At 41.1% G+C, this 14570-nt stretch overlaps 1 protein-coding gene across 1 annotated transcript in view; it reads left to right on the forward strand.

Annotated features, from left to right (window-relative positions):
- The window catches only part of GRID2 (glutamate ionotropic receptor delta type subunit 2), a 1023637-nt gene that overhangs the window by 553374 nt on the left and 455693 nt on the right, over window positions 1–14570 (forward strand). The window lies entirely within an intron of this gene.

Raw genomic sequence — 14570 nt, forward strand, 5'->3', positions numbered from 1 at the left:
TAAACTTTCTAAACTACTATATGCTACAAGGGGCCACAGCAATGGTTCCCTCAACCCACTCAGCAATATTGTTAACCTATCCAACTATACTCTCAGCCCAGCAGAAGCAGCTGTCCTATCTCGGGGCCTCTCCTTCTGCCCCTCCACCCCCACGAACATGATACAGTTCTGTGGTGACCTAGAATCCTATTTTCGACGTCTCCGACTCAAGGAATATTTCCAAAATACCTCTGAACAACATACTAATCCACAGAGGCCTCCCTACCAACATTACAAAAAGAAGGATTCTAGGTGGACTCCTCCTGAAGGTCGAAACAGCAGACTGGACTTCTACATAGACTGCTTCCACCGATGTGCATGGGCTGAAATTGTGGAAAAGCAGCATCACTTGCCCCATAACCTCAGCCGTGCAGAACACAATGCTATCCACAGCCTCAGAAACAACTCTGACATCATAATCAAAAAGGCTGACAAAGGAGGTGCTGTTGTCATCATGAATAGGTCGGAATATGAACAAGAGGCTGCTCAGCAGCTCTCCAACACCACTTTCTACAAGCCATTACCCTATGATCCCACTGAGAGTTACCAAAAGCAACTACAGCATTTGCTCAAGAAACTTCCTGAAAAAGCACAAGATCAAATCCGCACAGACACACCCCTGGAACCCCGACCTGGGATATTCTATCTACTACCCAAGATCCATAAACCTGGAAATCCTGGGCGCCCCATCATCTCGGGCATTGGCACCCTGACAGCAGGATTGTCTGGCTATGTAGACTCCCTCCTCAGGCCCTACGCTACCAGCACTCCCAGCTACCTTCGAGACACCACTGACTTCCTGAGGAAACTACAATCCATCGGTGATCTTCCCGATAACACTATCTTGGCCACTATGGATGTAGAAGCCCTCTACACCAACATTCCACACAAAGAGGGACTACAAGCCGTCAAGAACACTATCCCCGATAATGTCACGGCTAACCTGGTGGCTGAACTTTGTGACTTTGTCCTTACCCATAACTATTTTACATTTGGGGACCATGTATACCTTCAGATCAGCGGTACTGCTATGGGTACCTGCATGGCCCCACAGTATGCCAACATTTTTATGGCTGACTTAGAACAACGCTTCCTCAGCTCTCGTCCCCTAACGCCCCTACTCTACTTGTGCTATATTGATGACATCTTCATCATCTGGACCCATGGAAAAGAAGCCCTTGAGGAATTCCACCATGATTTCAACAATTTCCATCCCACCATCAACCTCAGCCTAGTCCAGTCCACACAAGAGATCCACTTCCTGGACACTACAGTGTTAATAAACAATGGTCACATAAACACCACCCTATACTGGAAACCTACTGACCGCTATTCCTACCTACATGCCTCCAGCTTTCACCCTGACCACACCACACGATCCATCGTCTACAGCCAAGCTCTGCGATACAACCGCATTTGCTCCAACCCCTCAGACAGAGACAAACACCTACAAGATCTCTATCAAGCATTCTTACAACTACAATACCCACCTGCGGAAGTGAAGAAACAGATTGATAGAGCCAGAAGAGTTCCCAGAAGTCACCTACTACAGGACAGGCCTAACAAAGAAAATAACAGAACGCCACTAGCCATCACCTTCAGATCCCAACTAAAACCCCTCCAACGCATTATTAAGGATCTACAACCTATCCTGAAGGATGACCCAACACTCTCACAAGTCTTGGGAGACAGGCCAGTCCTTGCCTACAGACAGCCCCCCAACCTGAAGCAAATACTCACCAACAACCACATACCACACAACAGAACCACTAACCCAGGAGTCTATCCTTGCAACAAAGCCCGTTGCTAACTGTGCCCACATATCTATTCAGGGGACACCATCACAGGGCCTAATAACATCAGCCACACTATCAGAGGCTCGTTCACCTGCACATCCACCAATGTGATATATGCCATCGTGTGCCAGCAATGCCCCTCTGCCATGTACATTGGTCAAACTGGACAGTCTCTACGTAAAAGAATAAATGGACACAAATCAGATGTCAAGAATTATAACATTCATAAACCAGTCGGAGAACACTTCAATCTCTCTGGTCACGCAATCACAGACATGAAGGTCGCTATCTTACAACAAAAAAACTTCAAATCCAGACTCCAGCGAGAAACTGCTGAATTGGAATTCATTTGCAAATTGTATACTATTAATTTAGGCTTAAATAGAGACTGGGAGTGGCTAAGTCATTATGCAAGGTAGCCTATTTCCCCTTGTTTTTTTCTAACCCCCCCACCCCCCGACATTCTGGTTAAACTTGGATTTATGCTGGAAATGGCCCACCTTGATTATCATGCACATTGTAAGGAGAGTGGTCAGTTTGGATGAGCTATTACCAGCAGGAGAGTGAGTTTGTGTGTGTATGGGGGTGGGGGCATGAAAAAACCTGGATTTGTGCTGGAAATGGCCCACCTTGATTTTCATACACATTGTGAGGAGAGTGGTCACTTTGGATAAGCTATTACCAGCAGGAGAGTGGGGTGGGAGGAGGTATTGTTTCATGATCTCTGTGTATATAATGTCTTCTACAGTTTCCACAGTATGCATCTGATGAAGTGAGCTGTAGCTCACGAAAGCTCATGCTCAAATAAATTGGTTAGTCTCTAAGGTGCCACAAGTACTCCTTTTCTTTTTATTCTATTCAGCTGTATGCTCGTCATATTTAATGCTGTCTGACTGGTCACCCCAGTAATATGCTGTCAAATTTGTGTCTGATTAAATGATATTTTTTTTAAAATAGGACAATATAGAATGATGAATAGCAAAAAATTATTTATAATAAAATAGCTATCAGTCCCAGTCAATATGAGAACCCCATTGTAATAGGTGCTGTACACACACATATAAATACACAGTCCCAGCTCCAAAGAGTTTTAGATGGTGAATATTCTTCTCCACAAATTAACATGCTTGTTCACATCTAAACCTAAGTATGCTCATGAAGAAGAGCCATCCCCCAAATGTTCATGTAAACAAAAAATCTGTTTACACAAACATTCATGAATAAAAAAGGGAAGAAACATTACAATTAAGTAGTAGTTGAGAATTAGAAAGAATGTTCACACTGTTTTTGCAGCATTCTGTTTGAGAGGGTAGTTCAGGCTCCATATCCTTTATGTCTTTAGTCTCTGTTTCAGAATCCCACTGTGGTGACAGTTTTATAATGTAGATGTCTGTCCACTAGCTATAGGTTTGAGGTTAATTCATTCTGTGCCCTGTCACTTCCAGACATAAAATGAGGCAGGAGCCTCTTTATCAGATGTAAAGTGAGCCACAGGGAGACCAGAGACCTAAGCCTGTGGTTGGCTGAAGAGCCAGCAAGCAATGTCCCTCCAGAGCCACTTTGAGGACAGTGACCTTTCTTGGATTTCTCACGGGAACACAGGAATTACTAGTTCACTATCCTATCTCTGGCAGTGGTTAGTACTAAAGGCGCTAGAGGAAAGTTCAAGAAACTATGTAGGAGGCAGATTTAGAATAATCTGCCACCCAAGCGTATTTCCTCCGAATTTCCAATAGTTAGAGATTGACTTAAACCCTGAAGTTTGAGATTTTTATGTCCTTTCTAATTTTTAAACATACATTCTACTATAACTCTGAATAGTCTTGTTATCCATATAGATGTCCAATCTCTCTTTGAATCTTTCTAAATGCTCGGTTTCAACAACATCACATGGCGGTGAGTTCCACATTCTAACGACTAGTTTTGTGAACATGTAATTCCTTCTCGAAGTTTTGAATATACAAAGTGATTGTCCCCTTGTTCTTGCATTATCAGATGAGAACAGAATTTCTAGATGCACCTTTTCTAAACTATTCATTATTGGCATATGTTTGTCATTTCCCTTCTTATTTGTCTTTTCAGTAAAAGTAAACAGTCCCACTCTTTTTAATCTTTTTTCTTATCAGAGTTTTTTCCATGCCCCTACTCATTCTCGTGGCTCATATCTGAACTCCCACCAATTCTACAGTAACCTCTTTGTGATTGTGTGACCAGTCTTGAGCACAGTATCGCAGATGAGGGGGAAAGCACTGATTTATATAATAGCATTATAATCAGAGGGGTAGCCGTGTTAGTCTGTATCCACAAAAACAACAAGGAGTCCGTTGGCACCTTAAAGACTAATAGATTTATTTGGGCATGTGGTTTTTTACCCATGAAAGCTTATGCCCAAATAAATCTGTTAGTCTTTAAGGTGCCACCAGACTCCTCGTTGTTTTTGTAGATTTAAACAGGAAACTGTCCCTTTATTTGCATATCCCCCTCCTGGTGATACATAAAACTCCTCACTTAACGAGCCCAAATTACCTGCCTGGTAATTCAGAACATGGTCCAAGGAAGTGAGGAAGGATCACTCAGGGGTCAGGGTGTTCACCTGGGACCTGGCATGCCCAGGCTCGGTTCCCTGCTCTGTCCCAGACTTCCTGTGTCACCAGGGGAAGTCAACGGGGGCCATAGTTTTCCAAATAGTGAGGCATTAATGGGGATTTTCTGAAGCACCAAGGCCCCCAACTCCCATAGGTGTACCTCAGTTCTCAAGCTGTGAAATGGGGATAAAGGAATTTTCCTACCTCACCGGGGTGTAGTGAGGATAGATACAATAAATTATGAGGTGCTCCGATATTATGGTGAGTGGGGGACATATGTGTATCTAAGGCAAAAAAATCTATTTCTGTGGGTGTGATGTAAAGATCACTGACATGAATGGAATAAGTGCCTTCCTTGCCTTCATTTGGCCTTGGGCCATTCCCCGATGCAGCAATTAATGGATATTCCTTCCTATGACACAACTGCTGTTTTGGTTACGTGATTAACGTGAGTAAAATTGTCTAGTGCATGAAAAGCATCTTAAATCCTTGTAGGGCCTGACAAAAAAGCCCATTACAACTCCATGGGAACCATCCCGTTGAGTACAGCGTGAATTGTGTCAGCCCCTACGTTCATAACCCTGAAGCAGCAAAGTTATGAGTTGTTGCTCAAAATGTCAATTGTAAATAACTCCATTTCATCTTGTGAAGACATCTCCAAGCAGGAGCTAATTATGATAAAGAGGATGCTTCCCTCATAGTGTCAATAACTGTGATTGAAGCAGAACACATTCAGAGCAATCAGATGGAAGTGTCCTGGGCAGATTCATAGGTATGGATAAACTACAAAAACTGACTTATTTAATAGGCAGCAGGCTTAAAACAAAGAAAAGGAAGTGTTTCTTCACAAAATGCACAGTCAACCTGTTGAGCTCTTTGCCAGAGGATGTTGTGCAGCCCAATACTACAGAAGGGTTCAGAAAAGAGCTAGCTAAATCTATGGAGGTTGGTCCATCAATGACTATTTGCCAGGATGGGTAGGGATGGTGTCCCAGCCTCTGTTTGCCAGAAGCTGGGAATGGGTGATGGGGGTGGATCACTTGATGATTACCTGTTCTGTTCATTCCCTCTGGGGCACCTGGCACTGGCCACTGTCAGAAGACAGGACACTGGGCTAGATGGACCATTCATGTGATCCAGGATGGCCGTTCTTATGATTATAGTGAGACCATTGACAGAATTAAAAAATGAAGGATTTTGCCAAATATTAGTAAGATCATGGACCTCAGCCTGTCAAAGACTCACTATCATTTCTGCATGAGCTGGCCGAGATCATCCCAACGGAGATCGTGATGATAGTAGTTCCTGACTCCTATATGGGTTTTAATCAATAGATTTCAGAGTGCTGTACAAAGGAGGTAAGCAGCATTATCCCCCCCCCCTTTTTTTTTGCACATGGGGAAATTGAGGCACATGGAAATGAAGTGACTTGCCCAAGATCACCCAACAAATAAGTGGCACAACAAGTGGAAATAAATTCCCAGCCCTGCTGAGTCTCTATTTGGTGCTGACACTATGGGAAAGCATTCTATGGATACCTGCAGTGCACAGTACAGTAAAGGGCAGCTAAAAGCAGTAGACCAGCTCTCTAAACTGATTGAATATTTTCCACTCTGTGTTAGGTTGGATTCTGTTCTCGGTTACTCAGTATGAATCTGGAACAATTCAATTTAGTTCAGGGAATTGATTCTGCATTTATGGCAGTGTAACTGAGAGCAGAATTGTTTAACTCTTTTCAAATACAGTCTCTTCACCTTTAACACACTCCAAAATTATCTGAGCACTTTTTTTCCTGTGTAAGTCATGTGTGTTTCTGTGTGTAAATGTCCGTGTGAGTGATTACAGGTGTTTACTTTTTCTTTATTCGAAGTGAACCAATTTTCCTAGTTGTTTAATTTCACAATTTATAAGGAAACACTTTACTCAGATCTCTGAAATTATTTCCAGTAATATTCTTGTTGAATGAAAGAAAATATGCCTCTGGTATTTACAATACATCTTGGTACAGAAGGACTGGGCTGGAATCCAAAATAAATATCATGCTAATCCAAATATCTTGTGCCTTGAAAAGGGACTGCACAATTTGCATATCCATTTATCAGTGTCATAGGTTTTAAGTTCAACAAATTGGAAATGCTTTTCACTTTTATCCTGCCTATCCGTGGTTACCTTTCATTAGAGAGAGTGAGCATCATTTATGTTTAGAGTTAACTACTTCTGCAGGTCAGAAGTGTTCATTTACAGTGTGTTTTGCTTTATAAAATATCCCAAATTCTTTCTGAACATAATTGGACGTATGTATTCAACTTATTAAGAGGGAGAGAAGAGTCCATTTTTCTAAAGCTATTATATTCACTTGATAGAAGCCTCCGGTCTATTTAAAACTCCCTTACCAACAAAGAAAATGGAAGTATTTGAAAGAAGCAATTGCTCCCTATAAGCCCTAATTAACTGAGTGAAAAGGAAGTTATTCAGAAGCCTCACTTTGAAAGCGCTGACATTTATTTTAAAGTAATAGGGATTTTTAAAAATTAAATTTTAAATGTTGACTTTTCTTGAAAAAAATTAAAATTAACTAATCATAATTAAAACAGAGCTTTACTGTAAACTTTGTGGCATAGCTAAATTGAGCTACTTCAGTGACAAATCTTATTAAGTAACTGCAAGTCTTCATCAGTGACTGTTGTTCTGCCAATAACTAATGAGTATAGCTGGTCAGGAATGCCAATTTGTTGAAATGGAAACATTTTGCAGGAGTATATCAGTTTTGATGTAACAGGTTTCTCAGATCCAAGGTGGAATTCCTTCTGTGCGTGTGCCTCATCCAGTAGCTCAGTGTATGACCCATCCTATAGCTAAAACATTCACCTGGGAAGCTCCGTTTGATTCAGGGCAGGGATCTGAATCTCCCACATCCCAGATGAGCACCCTAACCATCAGGCTCTTGGCTATTCTGGAGCAAATTGATATCTCTCTTGTTGGAGCAGTTCCACTTTGTACAAATAATTAAATATTCATTGGGCCGGAGAGAGAGACTGACTCCTTGTGGTTAAGGCGTTCACCTTGCTTGTGTCCTTTGACCTAGGAGAGAAGGGCTTAACATCCTGATTAGGGTTACCATACTTCCGTATTTTCCCAGACATGTCCGGCTTTTTGGTTCTTAAATCGCTGTCTGGGAGGAATTTTTAAATATCTAAAAACATCCGGGATTTTTCCATTATTATTTTTCCCCAAAGAAGAGTTGATCATTCAAGAGAGTGAGTGTTGATCATTCAAGAAAGAAAGTGAATGTTGATCAGTCGAGAGACTGCCCGCTTTCCCCCCCTAGCTCCCAGCGCTTGCGCCGTGAAACAGCTGTTTTGCATGGCTGGGAGGGAGGGGGGAGGAGGGGGAATGCCGTGTGCTCAGGGGAGGAGGTGGGGCCGGGGCCGGGGTGGAGATTTGGGGAAGGGGTCCAATGGGGCAGGGAGGGGGCAGAATTGGGGCAGGGACTTTGGGGAAGGGGTTGGAATGAGGGTGGGGAAGGGGTAGAGTTGGGGCAGGGGGGCACGAGCAAATACCCTCCCCCCTTTATGGAGTGTCCTCTTTTTTTGAATGTTCAAATATGGAAACCAGAATCCAGATGCTAAGTGTCCTAGCAAACTTGGGTAGCAAACAGGGGAGTTTGAGACAGAGGGAGGGAGAGAGATTGCTTTCTGAAGACGGAGAGAGCACTAAATTTTGGAGTGAGTTTGTCTTTTTTGTTTTTCTTTTGGCTTAGTTAAAGTTTACAGTGTGGCCTGTTGGGGATTGTGTGTTTGGGGACCAGAGGCCTGCTAGCTGAGTGTGCTTCAGAAGACAGGATTAGAATTAAAAATGATCTTGACAAATTGGAGAAATAAACAGGATGAAATTCAGTGAGAACACATGCAAAGAGCTACACTTAGGAAGGAACAATCAACTTCACAAATACAAAACAAGAAATGACTGTCTAGGAAGGAGTACTGCAGAAAAGGATCTGAGGGTTATAGTGGACCACAGGCTAAATGAGTCAACTATGTAATAATGTTGCAAAAAATGAAAATAATTTTGCAATGTATTAGGAGTGTTGTAAACAAGACATGAGAAGTAATTCTTCCACTCTACTCAACACTGATAAAGCTTCAATTGGAGTATTGTGCCCAGTTCTGGGCACCACATTTTGGGAAACATAGATAAATTGGAGAAAGTCCAGAAGAAAGCAATAAAAATGATAAAAGTTCAAGAATGTGACCTATGAGGAAATATTGAAAAAAAAATGGATTCAATTAGTCTGGAGAAGACAAGACTGCGGGTGGGGTGGAGGGAGATGGCATAGCAGTCTTCAAGTACGTAAAAGGTTATTACAAAAAGGAGGGTGATAAATTGTTCTGCTTATCCACTGAGGACAGAGCAAGAAGTAATGGGTTTAAATTGCAGCAAGGGAGATTTAGGTTGGATGTTAGGAAAAACTTCCTAACTGTAAGAGTAGTGTCACAGGGTCCACTCAGACTTTCTCCCTCTTGAGCCTGTGCCCTGAGTTTAGGCTGGTATTATAAAGAATCTTTTGCTGGATCACCCAAGTGTCTTTATTTACAGTGTTCGTGCAGTTTCTAGATCCCCCAACAGCTAGTGCCCCACAGACCCTCCCCAGGGTCTCCTGGTTTTGAGGTTCCTTCTTTGGTAAGGAGACAGCAATATCACTCTCCTGTCTCCTCCCAGGCCAGCCTCCTCACTGAGGTTTGCCCAGGCCTTTTATAGACCTCTTGTGCCTCAGCCCAGCTGTCACTACTTAGCTCAGCATGTTCCTCTGAGCCAGCCCTCCTTATGGCTTGCAGCTGGGCTCCCTGCTGAGTACCTGCATCTCTACACCTGATCTCCTGGCCAGAGAGCAGGCTGCAGCCACCATTTTGGCCGGGCCTTGGAGGGGTTTACCCCTGCCCTGCCACGGTAGTTAAACATCAGGACACCTTACCAGAGGTTGTGGAATATCCCATCATTGGAGATTTTAAAGAACAGTTTAGACAACTCCCTGTAAGGTATGGTGTAGATAATACTTCGTCCTGCCTCAGTGCAGGGGACTGGACTAGATGACATGTTGAAGTCCCTTCCAGTCCTACATTTCTGTGTTTCTGTGGGAGGTGCAGAGGCTCGAGACTGGGTCTTCCACATTGTAGGTGAATCCCCTGTGGTGAGGGTAATCTAACCCAGGATGTTGGAGACCCCAGGTTAAGTTCCTGCTCTGAATCCGACACAGCAGGGATATGAACCTGGCTCTCCCACTTCTCAGGCAAGTTCCGTCATCAGTGGGCTATTGGCTATTCTGGGGTGGGTGAGATAATTCACTCTGCATCTTTTTTGGGGGGTGGGTTAAACATTTCAAAAGGTCTTGGGACAGGACAGTCATTTCCCACCCAGCTACACGAATGAGGAACTAGCACTCTTAGGCTACACTGATGCATACTTGTTGTGAGTAGGGGAGGAGAACAGCGAACTTCTACAACAAATCTGACTCGCTTCTCATTTTCTCTCTTTCGCTTACTATGTACGTGTTTTACTAAGTGCATAGAGAACAGTGACAGCACCTAGATTAAGGTCTCAGATACTGAAGTCTTCTACGAGTTAAAATAAGAGGTTTTTCTCTCTCATGACCCAGATTCCCCTGTCAGATCCCACAGTTTACTTCTTCTGTTGCGTAATTATCACTGTGTTTGCCTACCTCAGAACTCTCCTGTTAAACACAGAGTCTGCTGACATCAAAGGAACACCAGGATTACCAAGTATGTTTGGCAGGGCAGGAAGCAGTGCCTGTTGCCTTTAGCTGGTATGTTCTTCAGCAGCAAGGTGTTTTCGTAATTCTCTGTGTGATTCTGTGCCATCTGTCAGTAAATCAGGAATAACTCAACTCAGCTGAAGTAAATGCAAGTTATAACAAGTGAGACCAGAATCAGCCCCTTTTAGCCATCATGTCTCTGCCTGTTGCCATTTTTGATAAATTCTGCATTATGGGCCAAATCAAACTCCCATTGAAATTAATAGAAACATTGCCTCTGAGTTCAGTGCAAGTTGCAATAGGGGCCTAAGAAAAGTTGATGAGCTGGGGGGGCATGCAGGTGAGAACTGAATTTGGCCAAAATTATCTTTTAATAAGACATTAGCTATTTCAAAGTAGGATGCTGACATTTGTGCAAATGTCAGTGAGGATGGTTTCTTGCACTGCTAAGGAAGAGAGCTATGTGACGTGTTTACAACAAAATCACATTGTAAATGGGCACCTTTAACAACTTGCTGTAAAAAAAAAAAACACTATCCACAAAGTATGTAAAGTCCAAATCCATCCCCTTTTTGGAGTTTGGCTTTATTAACAAAGGAAACAACAATGAGGTAAGCATCAGCTCATTTATTCCTCAGGTTTGACTGGTCCTAGAGTTCCTTGCTCAAGACGGCTCATCCCACATCCTAGATCCTCTATCACAGAGAGCCACTCTCACCTCCCTTATATCTGACAGGTAATCAGTCACTTCCTCCTGTGAGCCAGCAGATACCACTTAACCCTTTCACAAGCAGTCAACACAGCTACAAGGTCAGGCCAGTGGGGACACGGGGTGTGTTTCAGGCAAACACTGCCAGGATGTTACTTGCAACTTGTTTCATTTTGGGAATTTGTTAAAAGTTGTCATCTCAGTCCAGATTTACCTTAAGTTTTGCAAAAGTTTGTAAATTTAGGCACATTTTCTTTAGGACCTGTCTAATTTGTGATTTAAAGTTGAAACCATACAAAATTTAGTTATTGGGCACAGCAAATACGAATCATAAATACTCTGACTTGTATAAAGATACCACTAATAGTATGCATATGAATAACCACCAATCCCCAAATATTAGTGTGAAGAAAAAACCTTTTCATGTGAATGTTTGCAAAAAGTGTATCAAGAAGGAAAACAAACCGAATAATCATTCCTAATCAGAGTGAATGTCTGTCAGTGCTGCTTTTTTGCAATATTCAATAAGCTTCAATAATTAGATGACTTGATTACACTGTCTTTTGTAGAGTATTGCTGATTTCATCAGCAGTTGTTTTAACAAATGGGTAGAGACAAGCTTTTAGGAAGTGTTACCTTCTTTACAGGCAGCTGACTATATATTCTATTTTCTAAGAGCACATTTGAAATCAGATACCTTCCTGAGGTAGTAATTTGTTTATGAAAAACCCAATCAATCATTTTGAAAGCTAAACTGTGTGTGTTGTAGCATTTTAAATCTAGGCACCTCTACAGGTCTAAGATGAAAAGACCAACTTTTTTTCTGTCTGAAAATATTTATTTTTAATGTTTTGTTGGTACCAAAGCAGAGAGACGGATTCTCTACTTCTCTGGAAAAGTGAAGGGCATAGGACTGTTTCTGAGGGAATACATTTTGTCTGTTTTCCTATTCTCTTTTATACTGGCTAGTATAAAGTTTAAAATCCTCTGTCATTTGTACACGGTAAGAAATGTCTAAAAATCACTTTTCTGTTGAGTGTTCGGTTCCAGCCCTCTGTTTTTCAATCTAACTTTTCTGCAAAAGGAAGATGCAGTTATTCATCACTAATGCACATAATATTTATTCCTCTGAAGGCTAATAACATATGCTTACTGGCTCTTGGAATGTGTGAATAACAAAAGATGTATTAATGTATTGGAAAGTTCCTTGTTAGTACATCATTTACAGATGAAGAAAATAGCATGAGTTGTAATTATACCAGTCACTTTCTCCTTAGAGTAGATCAGGATCCTAGATTTTCAGCATGGGTCTTCTCCAGAATTCTCATTGTGTTGTACTCACTCCCCAGAATTATATCTCACGTATATGTCCCTTGGTTACTAGTCTAGGAAATGGCAATAATACCTTGCAGTGTGTTACGAGAATAAATTCATTAATGATTATGAGGTGCCAAGATACTAAGGTTATGGGAGCCATTTAAGAAGCAAGCTAGACATTGCCAGATATTAAGTACAGGCACGATATGGACTCGATCCTGCAAGGTATTAAGCACTCTGATCCACATAAAGCAAAGCATTTAGCATGTGCCTACTTTTGATCATATGCGCAGTTCCATTGTTGGATTGGGGCCAGAGAACTCATCACCTTTCAGGATCAGTATACAGAAGTCTCAGGAACATATATTTGGAAGCAGGAACATATATAAAATAAATATTTGTTAATATAGATATGGTGAAAAATGTATTAAGGACCACTTCCAAATAGATAACCTCTTGTCTTAAATATTCACTTTAAAGTACTCCCATATGGTTTGCCATACAATGTTGGCCTTTGTTCAAAGACCACATATAAGGGGCAGTGTATTTTTGCTGGTCCCTTGGTGGCGATTTAAGACAGATTTTGCTATCAAAGAGAAAACAAAAAAAAACCCACACCACTAAAGGCAGACATAGATATATTTGACAAGAAGGCATTCCTATAAAACTGCAGGGGGGGGAAAGGCAAAGTAATTCCACTAGTTTGTTTTTTCTTTTTTGCATATCCACTTTTTCAGAAATAAACATCAGATGACTGTTCACAGGGATATACACTTAGAACCATAACATTTTCAGATTATTTGAAGTTGTAATGCCAGTTTAATAAAGGCCCACAAAATTATCACATTCTTCTTAATAGATTGTAAATGCTCATAATTACCCTGAAGCTGTTTTCAGCTGCCTGATACTATAATATTCTCAAGTCTGTCTCTTGACAGTCTTAACACTGTTTATTACTCATTTGGCTACTTGCCAACTTCTGGCACTCTCATTTACTTCACTCTGCCTCAATAAACATCTAATTAATTCAAGCTTATTATTGAACTATTTTCTTTGTATTAGTACATATGTATCATCTGGATAAGGAAAGGAACACATATTCTTCACCCTTGTTTATGGGAACTTATTGTTTTGGGAACTTTTTTAACAACCAATTTTTCCACTGGATACAGCACGGAATTCTGAGATATATATTGGTCCATTCTGGATTCCCTCTAGTGCAGAGTTACTGAGGTAATTCAATCACTGTAGTGGTTTATGTCCACTGAAGAACTATGATCATCATTTCAGTTTTGCAGTTGAAAAACAATAGGTGGGAGAATACGCTGAGGAAGTGATTCCAGTTCCAGATAGGAAGCAGATGCTGCACTAATGTTAGTTTCATTTTCATTTAATACTAGAACAGACAAAGCACTGGAAGGTTTACTATCGCAAAGAATGCTGCTTTGGTACAGGAGGCATCTTTTACAGCTCTCATTTCTATGCTGGAGGTTAATTTAAGAATCAGATTGTACATGTTGTCAAAATGTCAGCATGCACTGATCCAGCACCATTGCAAGTATACCGGTAATGAAACAATTGAATCTAGAATTATTATTGATGAAACACTGTACCAAAGTTTCACAAACACATAAGGCATTGTCCTTGCATGCAGAGTTTACAGTTAATTCACACAAACAAAAAGGCTAATATTTAAAATGATAAAGCCAATGTTTTTAAACCTGGGTGCAAGTTAGGCACCTAAATAAAAAGTTCCCTCATTTTCAAAGGTATTTGAGCATCTTCAGCTTCCCCTGAGTTCAGCGGTTGCTGCTGCATGCTCAGCATTTCTGGGAATTGAGCTGGGGTATTTAAGAGCCTGAATATAGTCATAGGAACTTAATTTTAGGCACTCATTTTTTTAAATCTTGCCTCGACTGCTTAAAAAGTTAGGCTTCCAAATTGATATCTAGACACCTAAATAAGTGGCCTGATTTTCGAAAATGGGAGCTATTGAACCAGCTACCACTTATCTCAGTTTAATGGAGTTAGGCCTAGTGAATTCAAATTGCTATGTTTGAGCCTACAATATATATCCTCATCAGAAAGGCTAAATAGTTTTTAAAATATATTAACCTATTCCTCAGAAAAAGCAGAAAGAAGAGAAAACGAAAAAGAGGAAAAGGGTATTTTTTTAAAGAAAATGCAGGCAATTAAAAATATGCACCAGAACAGTTTGAGCAGATTGGTTGTATGAAATACATAAACTATAAAAAGCTTTGAAGATAAGTTAATTCCACTTTAGTAAGTACTATAATAAATAAAATTTTTAGCAGGCCTGGCTGGCACACCCTCCACCAGAAGACCTGTTTTTT

Source organism: Lepidochelys kempii, chromosome 4 (genome assembly GCF_965140265.1).
Source record: "Lepidochelys kempii isolate rLepKem1 chromosome 4, rLepKem1.hap2, whole genome shotgun sequence".
NCBI classification, from domain to species: Eukaryota; Metazoa; Chordata; order Testudines; family Cheloniidae; genus Lepidochelys; species Lepidochelys kempii.